The sequence below is a fragment of the Mauremys reevesii genome, linkage group 17 (genome assembly GCF_016161935.1).
Source record: "Mauremys reevesii isolate NIE-2019 linkage group 17, ASM1616193v1, whole genome shotgun sequence".
Classification (NCBI taxonomy): Eukaryota; Metazoa; Chordata; order Testudines; family Geoemydidae; genus Mauremys; species Mauremys reevesii.
Window position 1 is genome coordinate 6,191,952 of NC_052639.1, and position 25,263 is coordinate 6,217,214.

The 25,263-nt window shown below is 52.2% G+C and overlaps 1 long non-coding RNA gene across 1 annotated transcript; it reads right to left on the reverse strand.

The window, feature by feature from the left end:
• Positions 1-13,711: 13,711 nt before the first annotated feature.
• Positions 13,712-18,473, reverse strand: LOC120385049. The gene is made up of 3 exons (XR_005589231.1): positions 18,415-18,473; positions 13,848-13,988; positions 13,712-13,771 (listed from the first exon to the last, which is right to left on the reverse strand). It is a non-coding gene; the product is annotated as an uncharacterized LOC120385049 (long non-coding RNA).
• Positions 18,474-25,263: the final 6,790 nt, after the last annotated feature.

The window sequence follows — 25,263 nt, forward strand, 5'->3', positions numbered from 1 at the left end:
TATCAGGAAGATCCAAAGGGAATGTTTACGGGAGTTGTGCACTCCCAGAAAAAGCAAAAGACTGTGAGACACCAGCACAGGCCAGAGGAAAACTTCAGTAGCCACTCAGACCTTATTACATGCAAGAGAATCAACCTGGAAGAGACACGCTACAGATGCCATAAGTGTGGGAAAAGCTTCAATCGGAGCTCAACTCTTCTCACACATTGGAGAACCCACACTGGAGAGAAACCCTACATGTGCTCTGAGTGCGGGAAAAGCTTCATTCGGAGCTCTGCCCTGATCACACATCGGAGAATCCACACAGGTGAGAAACCTTATGGATGCTCTGAGTGTGGGAAACACTTCAGTCAGAGGCCACACCTTACCACACATCAGACAATCCACACGGGCGAGAAACCTTATGAATGCTCTGAGTGTGGGAAACGCTTCATTGATAGTTCAACCTCATCTCACATCATAGAATCCACACAGGAGAGACGCCTTACACATGCGCTGAATGCGGGAAAAGCTTCAATCAGAGCTCAAACCTTATCAAACATAGGAGAATCCACACAGGTGAGAAACCTCATGGATGCTCTGAGTGTGGGAAACACTTCATTCATCGTTCAGCCCTCATCTCACATCAGAGAATCCACACAGGAGAGAAGCCCCACATATGCTCAGAGTGCGGGGAAAGCTTCAATCAGAACTCTACCCTGATTGCACATCAGAAAATCCACACAGGAGAGAGACGCTACACATGCTCTGAGTGTGGGAAAAGTTTCAATCAGAGCTCAAACCTTATTAAACATCAGAAAATCCACATGGGGTATGTCTACACTACTGGATTATTCCGATTTTACAGAGACCGATTTTTGGAAACATTGTATAAAGTCGAGTGCACGTGGCCACACTAAGCACATTAATTCAGCGGTGTGCATCCATGTACCGAAGCTAGCCGAATTCTGAGCGTTGCAATGTGCGTAGCTATCCCATAGTTCCCATAGTCTCTTCTGCCCATTGGAATTCTGGGTTGAGATACCAATGAATGTTGGGGCAAAAAGAGTGTCGCTGGTGATTCTGGGTAAATGTCATCAGACAATCCTCCTCCGTGAAAGCAATGGCAGACAATTATTTCACACCCTTTTCCTGGATTGCCCAGGCAGATGCCATAGCACGGCAACCATGGAGCCCATTCAGCCTTTTTTCACTGTCACCGTATGTCTACTGGATGTTGCTAACAGATGCGGTACTGCAGCGCTACACAGCATCATCCCCTTGCCTTTTGCAAATTAGCCAAGAGGGTGACCAGCTCTACTGTACCGTCTGCTGCATTGCAAGTTGACAATGACTGTTACCAGTCATACTGTACCGTCTGCTGCTGTCATGGGTGCTCCTGGCCGGCCTCGGTGAGGTCAGCTGGGGGCGCATGGACAAAAATGGGAATGACTCCTGAGGTCATTCTCTCTTCAAGTTTTGTCTAAAGGGAGAGTCAGTCCTGCCTAGAATATCAGGCAAGCCTACTAAAAAACCAGAGAGGCAAATGGCCGCTCCAGATCAGAGCCCCAGATATCCCACAGAAATGATGAGCTGCATGCCATTCTAGGGGTGCCCTGCAACAACGCCACCCATTGCTTCCTCCTCCCCCACCCCTCCTGGGCTACCGTGGTAGTTATCCCCCATTTGTGTGATGAAGTAATAAAGAATGCATGAATTTGAAACAACACTGACTTTATTGCCTCTGCAAGCAGAGATCAAAGGAGGGAGGGGAGGGCAGCCTCCAGCTGCTATGATATTCCAGGCAGGAGTGAATCTCCAGGAGACAAAACTTAAAGAAGAGAATGACCTGGGGAATCATTCTCATTTTCGCACAGGGCTCGGCCGACCTCACCGAGGCCGCCAGGAGCAATCAGGGGACGACGATGACGGAGATCAGTCATGCTGCACCATCTGCAAGGGAAGGGAAGGGAAGGGGATGCTGCTGTGTAGCACTGCAGCACCGCATCTGCCAGCAGCATCCAGTAGACATACGGTGACATTGAAAAAAGGCGGGAAATAATTTTTTTCCCTTGGTTTCACAGAGGGAGGGTTGGGGGGCTGATGACATATACCCTGAACCACCCGCAACAATGTTTTTGACACTTCAGGCTTTGGAAGCTCAGCCAAGAATTCAAATGGTTTTCGGACAGTGCGGGAACTGTGGGATAGCTACAGTCGCCAGTCGCTCCTCCTCCGTGAGCGTCCATTTCATTCTTTGGCTTTCTGTTACGCTTGTCTCAGCTCCTTAAGTTTCACGCAGCACTGGGCCGAGTTCCTGTTGTGGCCTCTGTCCATCATGGCCTTGGAGATTTTTTCAAATGTTTTGGCATTTTGTCTTTTGGAACGGAGTTCTCGTAGAATAGATTCATCTCCCATACAGAGATCAGATTCAGTATCTCCCGTGACGGTCCATGATGGAGCTCTTTTTGATTCTGGGACTGAATGGTCACCTGTGCTGATCAGTGCTCCACGCTGGGCAAATAGGAAATTAAATTCAAAAGTTCCTGGGGCTTTTCCTATCTACCTGGCCAGTGCATCCGAGTTCAGATTGCTGTCCAGAGCGGTCACAATGGTGCACTGTGGGATAGCTCCCGGAGGCCAATACCGTTAGATTGCAGCCACACTAACTCTAATTCGAAATGGCAAAACCGATTTCAGCGCTACTCCTCATCAGGAGGAGTGCAGCTATCGATATTAAGAGCCCTTTATATCAAAATAAAGGATTTCATTGTGTGGACGGGTGCAGCGTTAATTTGGTTTAAAACGCTGCTATATTCGAAATAAACTCGTAGTGTAGACCAGGAAGGAAGGAAAACCTTCAATCAGAGCTCAAGCCTTATTAGACATCAGAAAATTCACATGAGAGAGAACTGTAATAAATGCCTTGACTAGGGTTGGCCAAAGATTTTTTTTTTAAAATCACATTTGTTAATTCCCACAAAGTGATCTTCACATCATCTTCACCGTGGTCTCTCAGCTCCTGCAGATGGGTTGCCTGCTTCTGCCTTTTGCAGCTGACCCTTCTTTGGGGTCAATCCTGCGTTCTTTTCTATCAACTTTTTCCTTTTGAGTCGTAGGAGTGTGTGTCCCTCCAGCTAGGAATGTTCATCAGCTCCAGGTGGGGAGAGAGAGGTTTGATCCCAACAAGCTACACTGAGGCAAAACTACCTGGGCCTTCCATCCACTAGGGCTGCACATGGTGTTGGCTGCCTGTTAGTGACCTTGGTGTAAAAGACAGTTATAGTTGTAGTGCAGCTGCAGCCCAGGTGCAGTGGTTGGCATTAGCTTTCCCTTTGACCTGACCTAAACTCCATCACTTTTCCTAGTCTAAACAAACCCTGAGCATCACGGTTATACTGTTCCCCATTTCAAAGCAATTGTTAGTCATCAACAAATTGTTTCGTTCCCAGTTGCTCTGATGTTGCTTCAGGTTGTGCTGAGAACAAATTGTTACTACCACTTTTCTCACTTAAAATATATTGAACTATAACAAAGAGATGGAACTGGGAGAGAGAGCTCAGTGGTTTGAGCATTGGCCTGCTAAACCTAGGGTTGCGAGTTCAGCCTTTGAAGGGACGATTTGGGGCAAAAATCTGGGGATTGGTCCTGCTTTGAGCAGGGGGGTTGAATTCAATGACCTCTTGAGGTCCCTTCTAACCCTGATATTCTATGAACAGGGCAGGGATAGGGAAAATGTCACTTCACCCTCTCTAACAACAGAAGAAGCTAGGGTAAGTCAGAGGGCTTCCTATCACCATCCAAACCATTCAGTTGGGAAGGTCAATATATTTTCTAAAGGGCTGTGAAGAAGATTCCTGGTAAATGACTTGGAACTAAGGTTAGGGGGTTGTTACAGGAGTGGGTGGGTGAGATTCTGTGGCCTGCATTGTGCAGGAGGTCAGACTAGATGATCATAATGGTCCCTTCTGACCTTAAACTCTATGAGACTATAAGATACCCATGCATTTGGCCCCCAAAGCAGTTGTGGCCCAGGCCCTGCAGGAGGTTGCTCGTGAAGAGATCTCCTTCCTAATCAGGTGCGGGTTGCCTGTTATTTGGGAAATGCAATTCCCATCTAGGTAGGGAAGAGGAAAATGGAAGTGATGTTTCTGTTCAGTCACCCTGGGCGATGCTGCAAATATGTAGAAAATGAAATCCGTGTTGAATGTGATATAGCTGCAGAAAGAGACCTATTTTCCATAGATACCTGACATTTGGTGTTTTACAAGGATTCTAAGCCACACCTGAATTTAGTCCCTAATTTAAATCTGTGCCACCAGATTAAAGAAATAAAGGGCATATTTGGGGGAGGGGAGGAGTTATACTTCACTATTGCTACTGATCTTTATGTGCTTGGTGAAGAATTCTACACCAGAGAAGTATAAAATTACTCCAAGAAAAGTCAAAGATTTGACAAGGACTCAGGTAGAAATCGCATGTACTAGTGGTTGATTTTGCCCCAGTGATGGAAGCTATGGTGACCTGTGGCCCAGGTAAACTATTTTGAGAATGCTGCTCCTAGTTAAGTGGCATTGGTCTCACTCCTAAAGGATGCCATTATTAAATTGGGAACAACTGTCTTTACCATTTGGATCCAAAGTTTCATGAAGCACAGAGAGAAACATCTGATTGCTTCAGAGCCAATCCATGCCTATGGGTCCCAATCTGGCTGCCTTTTTGGACAAGAAGCAGTTCCATGCTGGGCAAATTATGGTAGCTAATGAGGGAATGTATCAGATTCCAAGTTCAGACTGCAGGATACATGAATGCTGAGTCCTGACTCTGTGGTTTGGTCTCTTAGTTTTGCTATTAAGTCTTATGCATTTGTATCACTTCTCCACCTGTTGCTACTCTGAAAGATTAGAAAATGTGATAATAGAACACAGGTGTTTTTTCTCATGATGCAGCCTTCCCACGTAGCGTGAGAGCCCTTCCACCTACACTTATGGGAGAAGACCCAGGGCGAAATGAACTCACATAAATGGAAGGCTCCTAGGTTATTGTAGAATGTGACTTCACACAAAACTCAATGGTGGAAATGGGAATTAAGAGAAAACTGCCCTATAGGTTTATATTTTGTAATCTTTGAATAAGTTGTTACCAGTGACAATGAAATTAAACATGAAGTTAATTAGTGTAAAGTAAGAGGCTGATTATGTGATAACTTTCAGTGTTACTATATAATTCAGGTTTTCTTCTAGTTCTCTCCCGCCCCTCCTACTATATTGGAAATGGTGGCTAATCCTGAAAAGTAAAACCTCACTCCAAAGGAATTAGAGCGGGGAACATGTGGGAGAAATAGCATGTATGAAAATAGAGCCCCAGTGTAGACTGTAATTATTTCTTTCAAATGGAATTTATTTTGATAAACTTTAAAATAAATATTCTGTGAAGAGGAAAATTGCTTGAGTCAAGATGTGTAACCTTCTACCGAGTTAGAGGGTAACAGCCACAGAGTCCCCAATTTGCTTGTTTGCTAAACAAAGAGACATCGGGCAGAAGAGGTCAGAATTTAAAATGGTGATGGATGCAGGATGATTGATTTTTGCAACCAGTTATTTTTATGGGTGCTGAGACCGTTTTTCCTTTTGAGGAGGCAGCTGTTAGAGCCCAGCTGCTTAACCCTCAGGCCTGGCCATGGAAACCTCCCCGTAACTGGCCTTTGTTTCTTTCACGTTTGATACCTTTGGGGTTCACACGTCCACACTGCATGCGGTTTACGGCAGCAGATACTTTGAGAAAACTGCCGGGCTCAGTCGGGCTGTTCCAAACTGACGTTGGCCCAAACTCTGCCTCACTTCATCTAGAGTGGGACATGTCTGTATCGAAGGATTGGTTCACACCTGATTTGCCCAGACACCTCGCAGGAGGTGTGGTAAGATGGGGTAAGCTGGAATCTACAACGATAAAGTAAAAGGTAAGGGTGGGAGTCCTTCAGCTTTCAGCTCAACAAGCGTGTTCTGTTCATTCTCTCTGAAGCATCTGGCACTGGTCACTCTCAGGCAGCACACTGGGCTAGATGGCCCATTGGTTTGACCTAGTATGACCTGTCTTGTGTTCTTATGTAAGTCATCTAAGGGAGACTGACTTCCAGGATCCCAGGACTGATCCTCTGGGGAATGAAGCACAACAGTGACAGGCTGTGCAGCCTGCACTAGTCTCCTGTACCTGAAAAGCCTGCTAGCCCGAAGTGCTGGGCCAGCTATGCCAGTACCTGGTTCCTCAACTGCAGCTACAGGTCCTGCTCCATGTGACTCCAAAGCCAAAGAGCTGCAGAGATCCAACCCTCATAATCTTTGCCATTTATTTTCCTTTTTCTATTATTAGTGATGCAATAGTGAAATCTAAGGAGAAAACTAATTCACTTTGAGGCTGTGGGCTAAATATAAGCAATAATTTGGTTTCGGTATTGAAATGTTCAGCTCTCCAAATTTGGGATGCACTGCCTGGGTGAAAACCTCTGATTGGGGTTTTGGTACCACTAAATATGCACCTGCCTCCTTGGGTTGCTGTTCTAGGATTTATAAGGGTTGATTTTCTGCTGTATTCTTCTGATGGTTTGACTAAATTGATGACTTGATTCCAACGCAATATCCTAGTTAACTCGTTGATTTACTGATTTGACCTGAACTTTATCACTGTATTGTTTAACCTTTCATTAGCTAGTCGTTTAGCCTTAGCGATGTATGTTCTTGGTTGTATTTGTTCATGTTAATAAAACATGAAACTGGGATATTGAGTCATTTCTTTCAATAAGCAACAAGGGCTGGAACTGTGGAGAATGTGAACGGAGATCAGACATTGGACGTCTGAGCCTTATCAGATTCATCTAAATTAACACTGTGTTTCCCAAAGGGGAGCAATGGAGGGGGCATCTATCTTAGCTCCAGCTGCGGCCGGGTGGGGAGGGAGAGCTCAGACCATCACAAGGGAAAATAAGCTCCCCTACCCAGGCTTTCAGGAATTTGGGGAGGGGTGCAGTGTGTCTGAGTGAGGAGAGATCAGTGAGGTGGGGCTGATCTGAGTAGGGGTCAGGGGTCTTGCTCTGCAGCCACTCTCATGGCCCTGCCCAATCCTTACCCCAGTCTGATTTGCCCAGGGGTTGGGCCTTGTCAGGCCAAGATGGGGTTGGAGCTCTGGTTGGAAGGGCTGTAAAAGGTAGTGAACAGTTTGTAGATTTCAGCCAGCAGGGTGTTGGTAGAGTAAATGTGTGTGTGTTAAAGGGACGCTGCTGACAGAGGACAGGATGAAGGTGGTGCAGGCAACTGTAACTGCGTCTCCTGCTTTTCAGAAGTTTGAGTTTTGCGGCTGCAGAGGTTCTGCAAGGGGCTGATATTGCTCCAGCCAATCTTAACTCTGCATTAAGGAAGGGTTTTGCCCTTTAATGATTAATTCTCCCTCAGTACTAACTGGGCTCTGAGGCTGACCCCAAGCTAAATGCTTAGAAAGAAAACAATGAAAATATCAACTGTCCATGACTCGTTTAAAACAAATCCTGTCCCTCCTGTCTGCACTGGCAATGATGAGAGGAAACCAAGCCAAGTGATTCATTGCCTCGGGAGAAGTTTAACCACTTCCATTCTCTGTATCTTTACTGTAACGGAAAGGAACAAGAAAAGCAAACGGAGTTCACAGAGAAAAAGTGGCAGATTTCTTTTCTCTCCAAAGCTCTGAGAGCAAACCCTGTTCTCCACATGACCCTCTTCTTTATATTTAACTCCTCCCCATTGGGCTGGATTACTGCTAGTAGCACATCCTCGCTCTGCTTCCTTCAGCGTCTCAGTGTGATTACGATTAGATGAGTAATGTCCGTCCTTTCCCCTTCAACCTGCAAAGGAAACTTCTGCTTCACCACACCAGCTAACAAGAAGTCATGAAAGCAGTTTCCTTGGGAATTCCAGTCCTTGTATTACCACCAAAAACACTAGACTGAGAAATGAGTGGTTCTTTAAAATCAATGTCTTCAACTAAGGCCTGGTCTACACTAGGTGGGGTCGATCTATAGACGCAACTTCAGCTACGTGAATAGCGTAGCTGAAGTCGAAGTACCTTAGCTAGAATTACTTACCCATCCTCACGGCGCGGATCGACGCCCACGGCTCCCCCGTCGACTCCGCTACCGCCACTCACTCTGGTGGAGTTCCGGAGTCAACGGGAGCGTGTTCAGGGTTCGATATCGCATCTAGATGAGACGCGATATATCGAACTCCGAGAAATCGATTGCTACCCGCCGATCTGGCGGGGAGTGAAGACAACCTAAGAGGCTATATCTGATCTCACAGGACCAGCCGCCCACCCAGGTCAATATATAACTTAGATATTTCCCAAAATCACATTGATGCCAATCCTTCAGTATCTAAATGCTAAAGGTTTATTTATAGAAAGAAAGAAAGAAAGAAAGAAAGAAAGAAAGAAAGAAAGAAAGAAAGAAAGAAAGGTGAGAATTAAAATTGGTTAAAGGAATCAAATACAATAATTGCAAAGTTCTTGGTTCAGGCTTATAGCAGTGATAGAATAAACTGCTGGCTTGATAAGTCTTTGGGTGCTTCCAAGTCACTGGAAGTGCCTCTCCTTGGTTAGATGCTCCCATTAGTATAAGTCCATAGTCCAGATGTTTGAGCAGGAAAGAGGCTGGAGCAGGCTAGAGGCACAGTGGAGATGTTTCCAGGGCCTCTTTAACTTCTGCCATATGAAGGGAAACCCATTGTTTCAAAGTCCTCAGCACAGCTAGTGGAAAATCACAGGTGAAAGATGGGAGCTTGGAGTCACATGGGCAAGTCCCTGTCCATGCCCCATTTTGCTCAGTCATTGCAGGATGGATACTTTGCAGGATACGTCAGATAGAACATTCACAGAAAAGTCCGTTCAGTGTAGATGGGTGACTACCATGGTACATTGTGAATTAAGTGTCCGCTCGATGGGCCACCACTGGCTAACAGCTCACTTCAGCGGATGCATAGAATGGAACACAGAAAGAAGATATTTATACATACAGAGACCGTGAAAAGGTGGAAGTAGCCATACCAACTCTAAGAGGCCAATCAACTGAGATGAGCAATCATCAGCAGGAGAAAAACCTTTGAAGTGATAATCAAGATGACCCACAGAAGGTGTGAGGACACTTAACGTGGAGAAATAGATTCAATTAGTGCAATGACCCAACCATTCCCAGTCTCTGTTTAAAACTAAGTTAATTTTATCTAATTTGCATATTAATTCAAGTTCAGCAGTCTCTCTTTGGAGTCTGTTTTTGAAGTTTTTTTGTTGCAAAATTGCCACCTTCAAGTCTGTCACTGAGTGGTTAGAGAGGCTGAAGTGTTCTCCTACTGGGTTTTGAATGTTATGATTCCTGATGTCAGATTTGTGTCCATTTATTCTTTTGCATAGAGACTGTCCGGTTTGGCCAATGTACCTATGGCAGAGAGGCATTGCTGGCCCATGATGGCATAGATCACTTTGGTAGATGTGCAGGTGAATGAGCCCTGATGGCGTGGCCACTTTGGAGAAGTGGGGCTCCAGAGTGTCCAGCCCCTGCTGCTGTGCCAAGAAGCACAGACGTGGGACAGCATGGCGGAAGCTGAGCTGTTTGGTCCTGTCCTCCACTGGGCACAAGCTGTCATTGTCTCGCCAGGCTGGGACAATGGTCGGTCTTGGGGCTGGTCTATTTGCTCTGAACCTCAGATCATGTGCTCTGATCCATGAACAGCACGTCAGGATCAAGGCACATGTCCTGGACCCCAGACCCCAGCTGCAGAAGCCTTGGTAGGATGGATGGAGTGGCCGTGAGGACAGGAACTGCAGTGTCCCTAGGACAGAAGAGCTGATTCCATGTGGCTCCTCCTGTATCTCAGGGTCTCCTAGAAAGGAGCCAGTGACTTTTCTCAGGGTCCCATGTCCTGCATCTCACAGGTGTTGGTTTCAGTCTCTCAGGCCCCAGCCAGGCCTGGTTTTCACTGTTAGTGCTTAATGCAACCGTGCAGAGCTCTGGCTGAGAGTCCCAGCTCCTTCCCTCTGCTCCCTGCGCCCCGCCCCAGGAGGCGTAAGGGTCCCAACATTGCACTGCACTGACAGCTCTGGGAACGTGGGGCGGCTTGGGTCCAAGCTGGGAGGACACAACGGAAACGGGACTCTTCTAGTCTCTCCTTTGCAGCCCCCTGACGGGGTTAAGGGGAAATTCCGCCCCAGACCGGCCCATTCTACTCACCTCCAAGAGGTGCTGCAGCTTAGCTGGGGTGGGGTCTCAGTGAGCAGGCACCTGACCATGGCGTCCAGCCTCTGTAAATAGGTGTTGTGCAGAGCCTGCAAGAAGCGGGAACACCTGTCAGTCATGGGACATGGGGCTACACCAGTCACGGGACCAGGGGGGTTCTCTGAGAGCCCTGGCCAGACCCAAAAGGCACATCCTGGCCTCTCCCATTCACATCATTCCAAGGACACTTGGCAAGAGTTCCTAGTCGGATGCCTGCTGGCTCCTCAATCCTTGGCCTTAGCAGTTCTCTGTGCAGGGGCTGGTACCCAGCAGACTAGGGACCAGCCAAACTGCAATGGGTGGGAAGAAGGATCCCCGGGAGAGTCCAGGCAGCAGAACACAGAATGAGGAGAGGGAAGGCTGGGATCAGCCACAGAGGGGTAATACAATCCCCCCTGGAGGGAAGGGGCCCTCCCTGCCAGTTTGTCTCGGGCCTGTTCCCAGCTCTGCTCACTCCTCCCCTATTCTCAGCAGCTCCATCAAACCAAGGGAGCAGGGACCAGAGGCGGCTCCTGCTCCTGGGACAGGGAAGTAGGATCGTGACCTACCTGGAAGTGGGTGGTATCCTGCCCAGTGCCCATCGTGAAGATGGTGCAAAGAAGAGCCCGCAGGAGGCGTGATTCCAGCTCCAGGGCAAGCAGCGGCTTCAGTTTGCTGCGGGGAGAGAAGAGCCCGTGTTATCCTTGGCGGCACCGGAGTGGCGCTGGCACTGCCATGGCCATGACCCTCCCCGCAGTGATCCCCTCCCTACGGCTGCTGTAACGGTCCTGGAGTGAAATCACCCCCCAGCCAGGAAAGTGGAGACGTTCCCGCCTCCTCTGCTGGGGGATGGGAACAGCCACAGCTGGGGTAATCTAGGCCGGAGAAGATCTGGGACTCCTGCCCAGACCCGATCAGCACCAGGGTTAAGGCAGCTGGATGGGACGGTCCTGGTACCTGAGGCTGCAAACTGCAGCCATGGAGCTGGAGATGATGGAGGTTGGCTCTGGCACCATGGGCAGATTTTCAATCAGCTCCTGAGAGACCCCAAGAAGATAAATTTGCATGTGAGACTCAGGCCCCGCAGACCCACAGGCACTTTCCAGGAGGAGGCCAAAGTGCTCTGCAGAAACAGCCAGTGTCACTCCCAACCCCAACCAGCTGGGCCCCATTCCTCCCATCCATCAAACTTCCTTCCCCTCCCCTCCTCCGGCCTTACAATTCCCCACTGCCAGCTCCCGATTGGTGTCAGAAGCTCTCCCTTCCCTGCTCCCCAGCCCTCAGCCACAGGAACCACTGTCCTCTGCTTCCCTCTGGCCCCACCAACTCTTTCTCTCGTTTCTGGGTCCTCGCCCCAGGGGCCAGACACGGGGTCCCACTCACCGCAATGCTCCACGAGGGCCGCTTTGGAGACGTGGGGCTCCAGAGTGTTCAGCCCTGCTGCTGTGCCAAGAAGCACAGACGTGGGACACTACGGAGGAAGCGGAGCTGTTTGGCCATCAACTAGGAGTGGGGTGGGGGAGAGAGAGACAGTTAGGTAGGGACCTCCCAACCCACCTACACCAGCTCCATGGCTCAGGAACCCCATGGAGTTGGACAGGAAAGCCGCCCGCTTCCCGAAACCAGTGTCGCCCTGCACAGACTGGGGTTGTAACTGGGACAGTGTCTGTGGGGAGCGGACACCTTGGCCTGTGTGAGACAAATGCCCCACTTTGGGGTGCCAGGTAACAAGGGAGCAGTTCCCCATTGGGGGTGATGGATTCTCTGGGACAAGACCCCTGTGTGGGTGGGGATGGAAGAAGGGGCAGGGCAGACTCAGGGCAGCGCAGCTGTAAGATTTTGTACCTCAGCTCTGCCCTGGAGGTGCTCCTGGATGACCCTGATGGTGTCTTGTTCAGGGACACCTCCTCCTCCTCCTTCTCTTCTTCCTCCTCCTCAGCCCACTGCTGCTGGGCACTGGGGTCTCTGCACCAGGGAGAGCAGGAGAAAGGACAATCCCTGCTGCCACTGGGGATGCAGTGTAGAGAAATGGCTCAATGTCCCCATCCTCAACAAGGAGCCCCATGGCACAGAGGGCTGCACCCTGCCCCTCCCAGAGACACCTCAGGCCCATCAGCCTCAGGGCCCCGTGGCTGTCAGCCCCCAACATCATCAGGAGGCTGGAGCTCCCGGACTCTGCCCAGCATCCCCTGCTACAGGGTGCAGCTGTGCCACCCCACTGGTGTTAGTGGGGCTCCCATGTCTCAGTCCTGGCGTCTTGGTGACCCAATGGGTACAGGGTGTTATTAGTCCCCTACTGCCCCCATCCTTCCCCCTGTCCCCTGGGTCTCCCTCACCTGCACAGAGGGAGCCTTCAGCCTCAGGGCTGTCAGACCCCACAGAGGAGGTGCTGGCCCTCAGGAGTAGGCAGAGCTGCCGGTCTCATGCCGGAGCCGCCCAGCTCCTGCTCGGCTGGCTGGGGGCCCTCGGTGGCCAGGCTGGTGGATAGCTCCTGCTGGGCCCTGGGGCTGGGCTCCTGGCTCCTCTGCTTCCTGGAAAGGAAGCCGCAGAGCCACCTTGCCCGGCTCCTGCCCTCGCCTGGGTCCTCCTACATAGCATCACCCGGGCCACCTCCATTTGGGACCAGAAGGTGCCTCAGGGCCTGCTAAGGGAGCTGGTCTTTTCCTCTTCCTCCAGAAGGTCAGGAGCTTCCACTTTGCCTGCCCACTGGCCTCTTCCTCGCCCGCGGGGACAGAGGGGCCACTCTCCTCCTGGGCAAGACGGACACTGCTCCCTACTGGCTCCAGAGCCACCTGCCCAGCCTTCCTCCTCAGCATCCGCTTCCACCGCTCCATCCTGGACTGAGTGGGGAGCAGCCATGAGTCTGGGCTCAAGGCAGCTCTCATTAATGGGCCTGCCTGCTCCCCAGCCTACGTCCCCTCTGCTGAGGCAATTCCTCCTCCCCACACACCCCACCCCAGGGCAGGGGCTGCCGTCCACACGCACTGGCAGCAGCTCACAGCACAGGCTGCTCCCAATGTTCCCCTCACCCAATAGGGCCCTGTGAAACTGGGAGAGTCTCATTCTTTCAGAGCAATGGGGCTCTCCGTTAGTTTGGACAAACCGCCCCTCCACCCCAGTAGACCCCGCCCTCCCAGGCCAGAGAAAGAGCGGAACCCGGATAGTCCTAAATGAAAGTTCGTTCACACGGTGCCAATCCCAGGAGGGAGGAGTCGCCTCAGTTCCCACTGATTTCACTGCTTGCCATTGTGGGTGTTCAGCACCTGGCAGGTTCTGCCCTCCCGAAAGACTCTCGACGTTGGGAACAATCTCCTGCAAGGGAAAGGCTGGGAGCCCTATTGCTGGGCCATTCCCACCCCACTGGCGATGGCTCTGGAGACCTCCACTCACTTGCTCTAGATGAGATGGAGCTGATGGCAGATGCTCTCTTCCTCACTCTCCTCCACCCAGGTGGGCTGGAAAGGGTGCTGCACAATGCCCTGCCAGTAGGGTAGAGGGTAGAAGCCAGGAGACCGAAAGTGGCTGTGAAAACAAGACAATGTTTTATTGCCAGGAATGGATAAATTCAGCCTAGCAACTGGGGGTTCACAACACTCACCTACGGCCAGCAGGACACCCCCCATCTCCAGGTCTCCTAGCACCTCACGCACATTCCTGAAGCGTGACGGCCCAAGGGCTCTAGGGCATTTCTTCAGAGGTGTCTCCACTGTCGTCGTCTTTGCTGTTGTCATGTTCCATTCTATAGGAGTTTATAAAAATATGCTAATGAGTGTGAATATAATGTAACTGCAGTATGCTTCATGCAAAAGGTCTCTTGTAAGGTATCATTACAAGGCTTATAATCTACTGAGTGTGGTCATCCTATTTGTATAAATGTATCACATTGTATCTGTATCTGAGTGGAAGGGAACAAATGGGGCAGCCATCGTGAGAAATCCACTAGCTACCACCTGAGCTGGAACAAAGGCTGGACCAGGGGAAAGGAGTGTGAGGAGGGCTCCAGGGAGGCATGGCAAGGCCCAGCCCAGCCCAGCCGAGTGGCTCCCTCCAGTCCGTTCCCGACTGAGCGGCTCCCTTCGGCCTGGCTTCGTCCGCCCCTGCCTGGCCCCAGCTGAGTACCCCAGGCCCAGCCCGGTCCCAGCCTGGCCACGGCTGTTTTGACCATATATGGCCTGTGACGTTATGGGTGTAATATAATCTCTCATTGAAGGCGACAGGGCCAGAAAGAGTTAATTAACTCACAGACTGACTTAACCCTTTAAAGACTGGTTAGAAGATATGTAAAAATCCACCCACTTTCCTTTTGAAAGAGCCCGTGTGGATAGCTTTGAAAAGGTCTCAGATGGAGTAAGGGCTGTTAAGAAAGTTGAGCAGCTCTATAAGCAAGTGGCTGTGTTTGGCCAGCTGGTTGGGAAGACAATGGTGTTGGAACAGGAATGTCTCCATTCTGATTCTTTAAGTGAGCAGTCTGTGCTTCTGTGTTGATGCAAATTACTTGGCTGGCAGGGAGAAGACTTGCTAATGGCTGTTAGCAAAGAGAGCCCACCCCATCAGCCAGTAAATTCTGTTAAGCAAGAAAAATCAGGGTTTGATCCTTCAGAACAAGGAGGAAGTTTGCAAAGGGAAGCCACAGGTTCATGGGTGGCAAGTCTGTAGAAATTTTGGTGGTGCTCAGAACCTGCCTCAACTCTGCCCCCACCTGCCTAAGGCTCTGAGAGGGGTCTCGGCGGGGGAGGTCTGGGGTGCAGATCCTGGGCTGGGGATTAGGGTCCAGGGTGCAGGCTTTGGGATGGAGTTTGGGTGCTGGGTGCAGGCTCTGGGCTGGGGCAGGGTGGGTGCAGGAGGGGGAAGGGTGCAGGCTTTGGGACGGAGTTTGGGGTTGGGAAGGTGTGTGGGAAGGGGGTGCACCTTCTGGGAAGGGAGTTTGGGGATAGGAGGGAGTACAGGGGTGAGGGCTGTGGAGCTGAGGATGAGGGATTCATGATGTGGGGGCTCAGGACTGGGTCAGAGGATTAGGTGCAGGGGATGAGGTTTGGGGCTGAGGTTGAGGAGTTCATGCTGCAGGGGCGCTCAGGGATGGGGCTGAGGATTAGGTGCAGGGGATGAGGGTTGGGGCTCAGGATTAGGTGTGGGGGATGAGGGCTCTGGCTGGGGTTGAGGATTAGGTGCGGGGGATGAGGGCCTGCTCGGGCTGAGGATTAGGTGGGGGGATGAGGGCTGGCTGGGGTTGAGGATTAGGTGCAGGGGATGAGGGCTCTGGCTGGGGCGGAGGGTTTGGGGCTTTGGAGAGGCTCAGGTAAGGGCCGGGGCCCTATCCAGGCAGGGCCGGGGAGAGACCCAGCTCCAAATATTGCTGGAGCAGGGCACCTGGCCCCTGAATATTCCTGGAGCCCGGCACCGCAGGTGTATATAACCTGCCGCCTATGCACGGGTTAACCCTAAAAGGCGCAAACCCCAATGGTATTGAGCCAAAGGTGTGGCATGATGACAAAATGATTGTAGGTGGACCCTTGCAATGAATTTGTTGTTATCGCTAATGGTAATTTTTGTAACTAATGTGTTGCTATTACCAAGAACTGTAAAATGTTCCAGCTAAGGTGACCAGATGTCCCCATTTTATAGGGACAGTCCCAATATTTGGGGCTTTTTCTTATATAGGCTCCTATTACGCCCCACGCCCTGTCCTGATTTTTCACACTTGCCGCCTGGTCACCCACATGTGTGGGTCCCAGCTGCTCCCTGCTCCCTCACTGAAGCAGGTGTGCAGGGTTACTGCCCTGGGAACTGCAGGGCATCAGTGGACATGGGGCTGGCTGGAGGCAGGGCAGGGGCTGACTGGAGGTAGGGTCTGGCTGCAGGCAGGGCAACGGGTGCAGGGCTGGTGCGGGCAGGACAGAGTGTGCGGCAGGGGCGGGCAGGAGACAGGCTGGCTGAGGGCAGGGAGTGCAGGGCTGGCTGGAGACCGGGCTGGAGGCAGGGCAGGGAATGCGGGGCTGGCTGGAGACGGGCCGGTCAGGCAGGGCTGGTGCAGGCAGGGGCTGGCTGTGACAGGGGCTGGCTGCGGACAGGGGTGCAGCCCACCCTGTACGGTGGTTGCCCCTCTTCCTCCCTCCCCACCAGGGTAGCAGCAGCAGCCTGGCTCAGGGGCTATTTAAAGGGCCCAGGGCTCCCTGCTTCTACCGCCCCAGCCCTTTAAATAGCCGCCAAAGCTGCACCACTTCCCAGAGCTCCCCAGGCCCTTTAAATACCTCTGCCCGGGGAAGCCGTGTTATACCAATATAATAAAACCAACAGGATCTAATTAAGAGGGATAAGGCAAAGATGCCACATTTATTGTAAATACCATAACAAAACAAAAGACAACAGTAAACAACGTTGTTTTCCTACTTATTTCTATCACTCTTATTCCTTATACACACACACACACACACACACACATATATTCATTCACACAATCATTCATTCAGGTTCTGTACAGATGTTATAGTTACTAGCCTAGACATTGCTCATGCCAAGTTACTGGCCAGGTATCGGGGTCATGAGGATGGAGCCAAGTCTGGGTCAGAGGCATTTGCTGCTCCTGGAGGCTGGCAGCAGAACCATAGACTCAGGCTGTGGCTACACTTAGCACTTCACAGCGCTGCGGTGGGAGTGCTGCTGTGGCAGCGCTTGAAGCGCTATGTAGTCAGCACCAGCGCTGGGAGAAAGCCTCCTGCGCTGTCCATACTCCACCTCCCTGTGGGGAATAACGGACAGCGCTGGGAGCCGCGCTCCCAGCGCTGGGGCTTTGACCACACTGGCGCTTTGTAGCGCCACAATTTGCAGCGCTGGAGAGGGTGTGTTTTCACACCCTGCTGCAGCGCTGCAAATTTGTAAGTGTAGCCAAGCCCTCAAAGTCCTCAGTCTTTAGAGTCCAGTTTGATAGGAATTTATTCCTATGTCAGTCCATGAGAGTTGCTTCATTTTGCTGTTGCTAAATCAATCAGCAGGTGGCTGGCTCCATTCTGTCAGATGCTTGTTTTTCCTTCCTTTGAGGTACTGGGGGTCATCTGGTTGATCCCACTTGACACCTTCTTCAGCCGACACTGAATTCTTCAGGCTGGTAACTCCCTAACCATTCATTCATTGTTTAAACTAGGCATGCATTCACATACATTCTCTATCTTAATTACATCTAGTTCACTGTCTTTTTACCTTTAGGGTGTTACCAATTTATGTGACCCTCCTGTCTTTTAACAAGCAAAGATAAAGTGAGATGAAAACTTACAGAGGGTGGGGATCTCTATTTATACACTATAACAGCTACTGTTTTGGCTTACTTAGAGATAATTAATGTTTAACAAGTTTTATACAAAGTATTTCTTTGAGCTTAACAAGTTTTATACCAAGTATCTCTTTGAGCAGGCTTCACACAGATACAGCTGGTGGCTTGCAGGTTAGAGGCTAAATGTTGGGAATCACAAATTTACTTCTAACATAAACCTTAAGTTATAAAGTATTAATTAACAATAAATTAATAAATCATTTCTTTTATAAACCATGTTTAATATAAACCTTCTTTAATATCCCTACAGCCGGCCACCCCGGTACAGCGCACTGCTCTTGCCAGTACACTGTACTGGGGCTTGGGCACAGGGCCCTCTAGGGCGGGGCCTGATTCAGGGAATTGGTTGAATTGGCCTAAAGCTGGCCCTGCTGGCAGCTCCAGCCTTTTATAGGCAGAGGCTGGCTGGTGTGTCACACAATCTCTTTATTACTCGCCTGAGATGGGTCACCTGTTACTTGTGGCTCTGAATATGCATATAAGGAAAATCCCAAAAGGTCTGACCATCTATGGCCATCAGGTAGCAGTGATATGGAAGTGCCATCACCACAGCGGTGACCATAAAGTCAGGTGTTTTGACCACCTATGGCCTGTGATGTTATGGGCGTAATATAATATCTTATTCAGCCAATCACTCAGACAAAGAAGTTGTTTATATCTGCAGAAGATAATGCTGCCTGCTTCTTGTTTACACTTCTCTGCACGAGATGTCACTATTGTTTCATTGGCAATGGAGTGTGATGTCACAGACTGTGTACATCATCATGTAATGACTGACTGCACCCACCACTTTTAAACCACTTGGTTTGCACCCATGCCCTTAATCCTGTCCTAAAATTACCTTTTCATGTCACTAAGCTCTCTTGTTGCTGTGGGGTACTGTAGGTGTGAGGCAGGGCGGGTTGGGAGAAGAAATATTCTTTATCTGAAGAAGTGATCTGTATGAGGAAAACATTTGAAAACTTGTTTACTGAGTAATGTGAGTTCTTCACTCTACTTGATAGCATTTCTCTGCTTGTAACATGAACTTGTGAACACCACATCCAAGCAATTCCAAAATTCCAGGAATATTCTAGGCATCAGTGAGCAGAACTGTATTGGTTTTGGTGAAAATTGGAATGGGAAATAGACCAGTCATGCTTAAGTTAGGTTTGGCGCCTAACTCCTATTGAAATCAGTGGGTGTTATGCACCTAATCTGCTGGTGCAATTTTCAAAAGCACCTTTAAGCATCTGTTTGCATCTTAAGCACCTAAATATCTTTGAAACACTGGTCCTTCATCTCTGCCTCAGTTCCCCATCTATAAATGGAGGTTAATAATACTTTATCCTACTGTTTGCCTATCTTGTCTATTTGTTTAGATTGTATTTGAGGCACGGGACAATCTCTTACTATGTTTTTGTAATGGGACCCTGAATTTTGGTTGGGACATCTAAACACTACCATAAAACAAAAAATGATCAGCCCCATAATATAAAGGCCCACCAATGATCTATTTTTCAGGGCAAGTCACAGGCCCAGCTGCCTCAGAGGAAAGTCTGAGAAACACAATATCAAACAATTATGGATTAACCTGCCCATAGGAGAAGTTTCTTCCTGACCCCTATCAGTTGGTGGTAGGCTTATATCCTGAAGCATAAGGATTTATATCCCTTCTACATTTTGTATACCAGCGAAGTTTGGATGATATGGTCCATATAAATGTCTAATCCTTTTCTGAATCAGCAGCGCCTCACCCAGGAAACTCAACGCCAATATCCTGAGGAGAGAGAGACACACACAATCAGACAGAGACTGAGGGCTTCCCACCTTTAGCAACAACTGAAACCCCTCCCCAGAGGCATGTCCTGATTTTATTTGCCCCCATGTTAATCCAGCCCAGAGCCTGCCCCCGGCCTGGTGACAGTGAGTGAGGGCGGGGGAGGGAGGGGGCCGGCGTGAGCAGGGCAGGGCCTCGGGGAGGGGCCACGGCAGATCCGGGGCTGCTCTGAGGGTCACAAAGGGCCCGTGGGCGCGAAGAGGCTGCAGCCCCGGAACTGCCGGACAACGCACAGCTTGACTCTGCCCCTCGGTCCCTGCGCACACGGACGGGACTCGCCCGCCCCGCGCCCCAGGCCGCCGCCGTGGGGCTGCTCCCGGCAGCTCAGCCCCTGCCCCACCTGCTGCTGCCCCCAGGCCCCGCGGGGTGTGAAGCCCTTTCACCCGCGCTGCCTCTGCCCTATGACCCCGCCCCAGCCCGGCTCCCGGGCAGGGGCGCGGCAGGGCTGGGCCTGGCGCCTGGCACTGGGGTCTGAGCCCCAGCCCGTGCGGAGCCGCCACTCACCGCCCCGCCTCAGCGCCTCGGACCTGCCCCGCCCGGCCGCCGGCTGCCCCGCGCCTCGCTCGAGCCCCCAGCAGCGCCGGGCGGAGTCCCACTGGTGCCGCCCGCGGGACTGAGCCGCGCAACCCCGCGCGGCTCCTCGGGCTGGGGCCGCCTGGCCGCGAGCGGGATTCAATCCCAACGGCCGCAGCGCGCCGGGCGGGCGGGCGGGCGAAGCCTCGGGCGAGGGAAGCGGGCATTACCCTCGCGCCGAGTCTCTGTCCCGCGCCTCCGCCAATCAGGGAGCGGGAGGGGTGCGGAAGGACGGGATAGGGCCCTCCTCCACTAGAGGCCGCCTGCCAGAGGGAGAACTACACTACCCAGTGTGCACTGGGAGGAGCGTTGTCTGAGCAACCAGGCCGTCCCTGCCGCCTGAGAAGAGCCAGGAACTACAACTCCCAGCCTGCCCCGGGCGCCCTGTCCCTCTCGAGCCCAGGGAAGGGCGGGTCCCTGGGTCAACCTGACACCTCTCCCCACCCCGTGCAGTGTATTGACCTGCCCCACAGAGGAACGTGCCGCGCTGCTTCGCCCCTGCACAGAGCAGCTGAGCGGGCGGGGAGGGGCGAGGACCGGGCCGCCGAAGCTCCCGCCCCAAACCTGGCGGGGGCAGGTCTGTGCGGGCAGGTGAGTGCCGGGTCTGTCTCCGTCCGTGACTTTACACCTGTGTCTGCACCGCTGGGATGGTCCCAGCGCCCTTGTTTGCTGGGGCTTTAACCTCCCGGGGTGAGCTGGTTTCTGTGCGTGTCTGAGGAGCCTTGTACCCGGCTACTGGTCAGCGCCTCACTCCCGCTGTCCCTCCCCAGCCACCCCTTCCTCCTCCTCGGGCGAGCCCGGCTTTGAACACCCCTGCAGTAACAGTGTCACCCACAGACAAAGCTGCCACTGAACTGAATTAACCCTCCTCATCCCCGAGCCCCCTCGCTCCGCCTGCTCCCCAAAGCCCTGCCCCTGCCCCTGAGGTCCTGCCTCACGCTGCCCCTGCCCCTGAGGTCCCTGCCTCACATCACCTGTCCCTTCCTCCAATGCCCCACCTCACTCTGCCCCTTCCCGAATCCCCACTCCCGCACTGCCCTCCCCAATACACCCCTCCTCTGCCCTCACATTGCCCCTTCCCCAAGCTCCCGCCCCTGCACCACCCAGTGACCCAGGAGCAGGCCAGACCTGGGACGGGGAGGCATAAACATGCTTTGCTCTGCCACAGACTTCCGAGTGTCCTTGGGCACATCACTCAGCCTCTCTGGGCCTCAGTTCTCCTGCAAGGGAAATGGGGCTATGTGGTGCTTCCCGCCTTCGCACGAGCCTGGGAGGAGAACTACCCTACAAATTAGGAAGATGCTGGGCTCCTGGAGTCATGGGGGAGGCGTCAGGGGGAGCAGAGTCGCACCATCAGTTGGTCGATGGAGTCTGTTTGGTCACAGAATATTTCCTGAAGTCATTCCAAATCCTGTATTCAGCTATAACCTTGGGAAATACGTAATGGAGCGGTGTGGTTTTTCCTTGTGTAGCCAGCAACGACCTGGCACCACCCCAGCTCTGCCCCTTCCTGCCACTGCGACCCCATCTCACCTCCTGACCCTGGCTGGGCACCCCGCAGCCCCTCGTAGCAGGGGCTGTGTAGGGGGTCTCCTTGCAGCCCTCAGTGGGTGTCTGGGTGCTGTCACCTCTGCCAGAGACCCCAAGAAACTCACTAGCTTCCTCCTCATGTGGGGAAGGGCTCCTACTTTCTGAGGTGGGAGGGAGATTCCGTGATGTCAGAGCCCGTGGGAGGAGGGGTTCTAATCACGAGTCTGGAGTGGCAGGGCAACCCCCTCCCCCAGTCAGATTCTGCTAGGGGGCTGGGCAGGGATCTCTAGGAGGAGACACAGGAAAAACAGTTGCCACTATGGAACCCAGGAGTCCTGGCTCCCAGTCCCCGCTCTCACCTCTAGACCCCACTCAGCTCCCAGAGCTAGGGATAGAACACAACCCCACCCTGCTCTGACCATTAGACCCCACTCCCTTTAGGCTCACTGCCTCGTCTATCCACCCAGCCCACCTGTCCATCCCTTTGCTGCAGGTTTCTGGGTCACCCTGCTCTGCACTCCCCAGTGCAGCCCAAGACCTTTCCTCCCCAGCCACATTTCCTCTCCCCTCGTGCTGGATCATCTGCTTGGCCCCACCGCCTCTTGAGGTGTGCTGTGCGGCGTGACTGGGGATTGTGCAATGGCTCAGCACCAGGCAATGCAGAATGTAAACCACAGACGCTGCCCTGCCCGACCCCACCGGAGCTGCCGTCCAGGGGCATCGGAGCCCAGTGCCCTGCACCTGTGCCCTCCTGCCCCACGAGGGGCGAGCTACAGTCCCCACCACGTTCCGCAGAGGGGAGAAGGGTCAAGCCAACCAGCCCATTTAGGATGGGGAAAATCAACACCCTTTTTTCTGCACAGCCACTGACCATCAGCAGGATTCCTCCTCCTCCTCCTCCCTCCTGTGCTTCAGTGCGACTAAATCTCCGCACCTAGACAGCCGGTCCATCCGCTGCACCCCAGTCCCCTTACCTAAGCCTCCTGCCAAAGTCCTGCACCTGACCCCATAGAATTAAGTCTCATATGTCTTTGGGATCTCAACTTCTTGTGCCCAGAGAGTCTCAGCCCTCAGTAGATGATCTTAGTCTGAGAAACATAGTGTCTGTCTTCTCCAAAGAAGTACTTGGAGAGAGTTTTCTTATGTGACCATGTGGCCTAATGGATAAAGTAGCTGACTTTGGATCAGGTGATTGAGGGGTCAAGTCCTGTTGTGCTTGTGCAGTTTTACCTTCATGCTGAAAGTCCTGCTCCTTCAGGGCTGGAACTCTTCGTGGCCACTCAGGCCAATGCTCTGGCTTAAGCAAGAGCCCCGGGAAGGAGTTGGGGGGTGGGCGTCACAAAGGCTGGGGCATGAGCCCCAGGTGCTTCCAGTCTCGCCTTTGCCATTCCTGACTTGCCAAAGAAAATGGGCATCTGCCCAGGCTAGCATGTAGAGCAGTTTCCTCTTCCAAATGTGCATCTGTCCCTGTGCTTGAGGGGTTTGCTAAATAGCACCGTGGGAGCTTGGGTGTTTCTCTGCTTCTCGCCAGCTGGGGAAAAGCCTCTTCGGATAAAATCTCCTGCCCCACTGCAAAAGTGAGCACGGAGTGTGGGAACGGTTTGAGGCCCCACCGGGTGGCTGGCCCTGCTTTCCTACCGTCTTCTGATGTTGGCCACAGACCATCAGCAGTCGCTGCGCATGCTGATCTGTGGGTGGCCTTCAGTGGGGTTTGGCATGGCAGGGAGCAGGCTGGCCAGGGTCTTTGTCGCTGTCTGCTGGCCATGCATAGGCATGGTCCTCCTCCTCTGAACAACCAGAGTTAGTCTGTGCTTGAAAAGAGAGACACAGGAGACTCAAGACAAGAGGGTGAGAAAGATCGAGAAAGGACCTATGAAGACAGCCCACACAACAGGGACACTGCCTGGTGAAGGGATGTGGAGGCACCAAATTGCCCCATTTTTCCTGGTGCCCTATGCAGCTCCGTACTGCTCCAGCGGCCAGCCCGATCCCCCGACTGGCTGAGCCGGCCAGGAAAGCTGCCCTGCTCTGCCTCTTCCCCAAAGCCCCTACCCTGCCTCTTCCCACCCCTGCTCCATCCCATCTCCCCACTCCGCCCCTTCCCATGAGCTACATCCCGGTGGACTGCAGGAGGGATCAGGTGCACCCTGCACTCACCGGGCGGTGAGAAGTGGAACGACCTGGCCCCAGCCCGCTCTGCTCCACCAGCTCCCAGCTGCACCGCTGGTGATTGTTGGGGTGTTTCACCCCACCCCCAAGTTCCAAGGCTGGGAGCAGAGTGCAGCGGGCTGGGGCCGGATCACTCCACTTCCCGCCGCCCTGTGAGTGTGGGGTCGGGCCTGCCCTGCACCCCGGGCGGCGGGAAGTGGAGGACCTGGCTCCAGCCTGCTCCACTCTGTCAGCTCGGGCTGGGGGACGGGGGTGCGAACGGGGGGGATGGGACTAGGGAACGGGGAAAAGGGACACAGGCAAGGCTCTGTGGTGTCAGAGCTGGGACGTGGGACGTGGGTGAACACTCTGCAGTGTCAGAGTTCATAGACTCATAGACTTTAAGGTCAGAAGGGACCATTATAATCGTCTAGTCTGACCTCCTATACAACGCAGGCCACAGACTGTCACCCACCCACTCCTGTAACAAACCCCTGACCTATGTCTGAGCTACTGAAGTCCTCAACTCGACGTTTAAAGACTTCAGGTGCAGAAAATCCTCGAGCAAGTGACCCGTGCCCCACGCTGCAGAGGAAGGTGAAAACCCCCCAGGGTCTCTGCCAATCTGCCCTGGAGGAAAATTCCTTCCTGACCCCAAATGTGGTGATCAGCTAAACCCTGAGCATGTGGGCACGACTCACCAGCCCGCACCCAGGGAAGAATTGTCTGTAGGATGTGGGGTAAACGCTCTGCAGTGTCAGAGCTGGGAAGGGAACAATGTGGAACAGACTCTATCAGTGTATAGAGATAAGCCTGACTGGTGTGAAGGGCTTCGAATCTGCTTGCTTGGAAATTAACCCCAGTAAACTTCACTTTGTCTGTGCCTGACTTCTGGTCTTTTGCTGCCTGCGTGACAAGAACCAGGAAGTGGGCAGGGGAAGGAAAGCCCTCTAACAATGGCACCTTCTCCTCTAGGTGGAAAAGAGGAGACTAAGGGGGGATATGATAGAGGTCTATAAAATCATGAGTGATGTTGAGAAAGTGGATAAGGAAAAGTTATTTACTTGTTCCCATAATACAAGAACTAGGGTTCACCAAATGAAATTAGTAGGTTTAAAACAAATAAAAGGAAGTTCTTCTTCATGCAGCGCACAGTCAACTTGTGGAACTCCTTGCCTGAGGAGGTTGTGAAGGCGAGGACTATAACAATGTTTAAAAGGGAACTGATAAATTCATGGTGGCTAAGTCCAAAATGGCTATTAGCCAGGATGGGTAAGAATGGTGTCCCTAGCCTCTGTTTGTCAGAGGATGGAGATGGATGGCAAGAGGAAGATCACTTGATCATTGCCTGTTAGGTTCACTCCCTCTGGGGCACCTGGCATTGGCCACTATCGGTAGACAGATACTGGGCTAGATGGACCTTTGGTCTGACCCGGGTACGGCCTTTCTTATGTTCTTATGTTTTCCACTGCCCAGGAGACCCAGCCAGGGACTGATGTGCTGGAGATATGTTGGGAAAAGGAACTGTCTGAATTGCCAAGGCAGGAAGCCAACAATCTACAGCAACATCATTAACCACAAACTCACTCTGAGCATGCTCCAGCCAGAAGGGAAATGGGC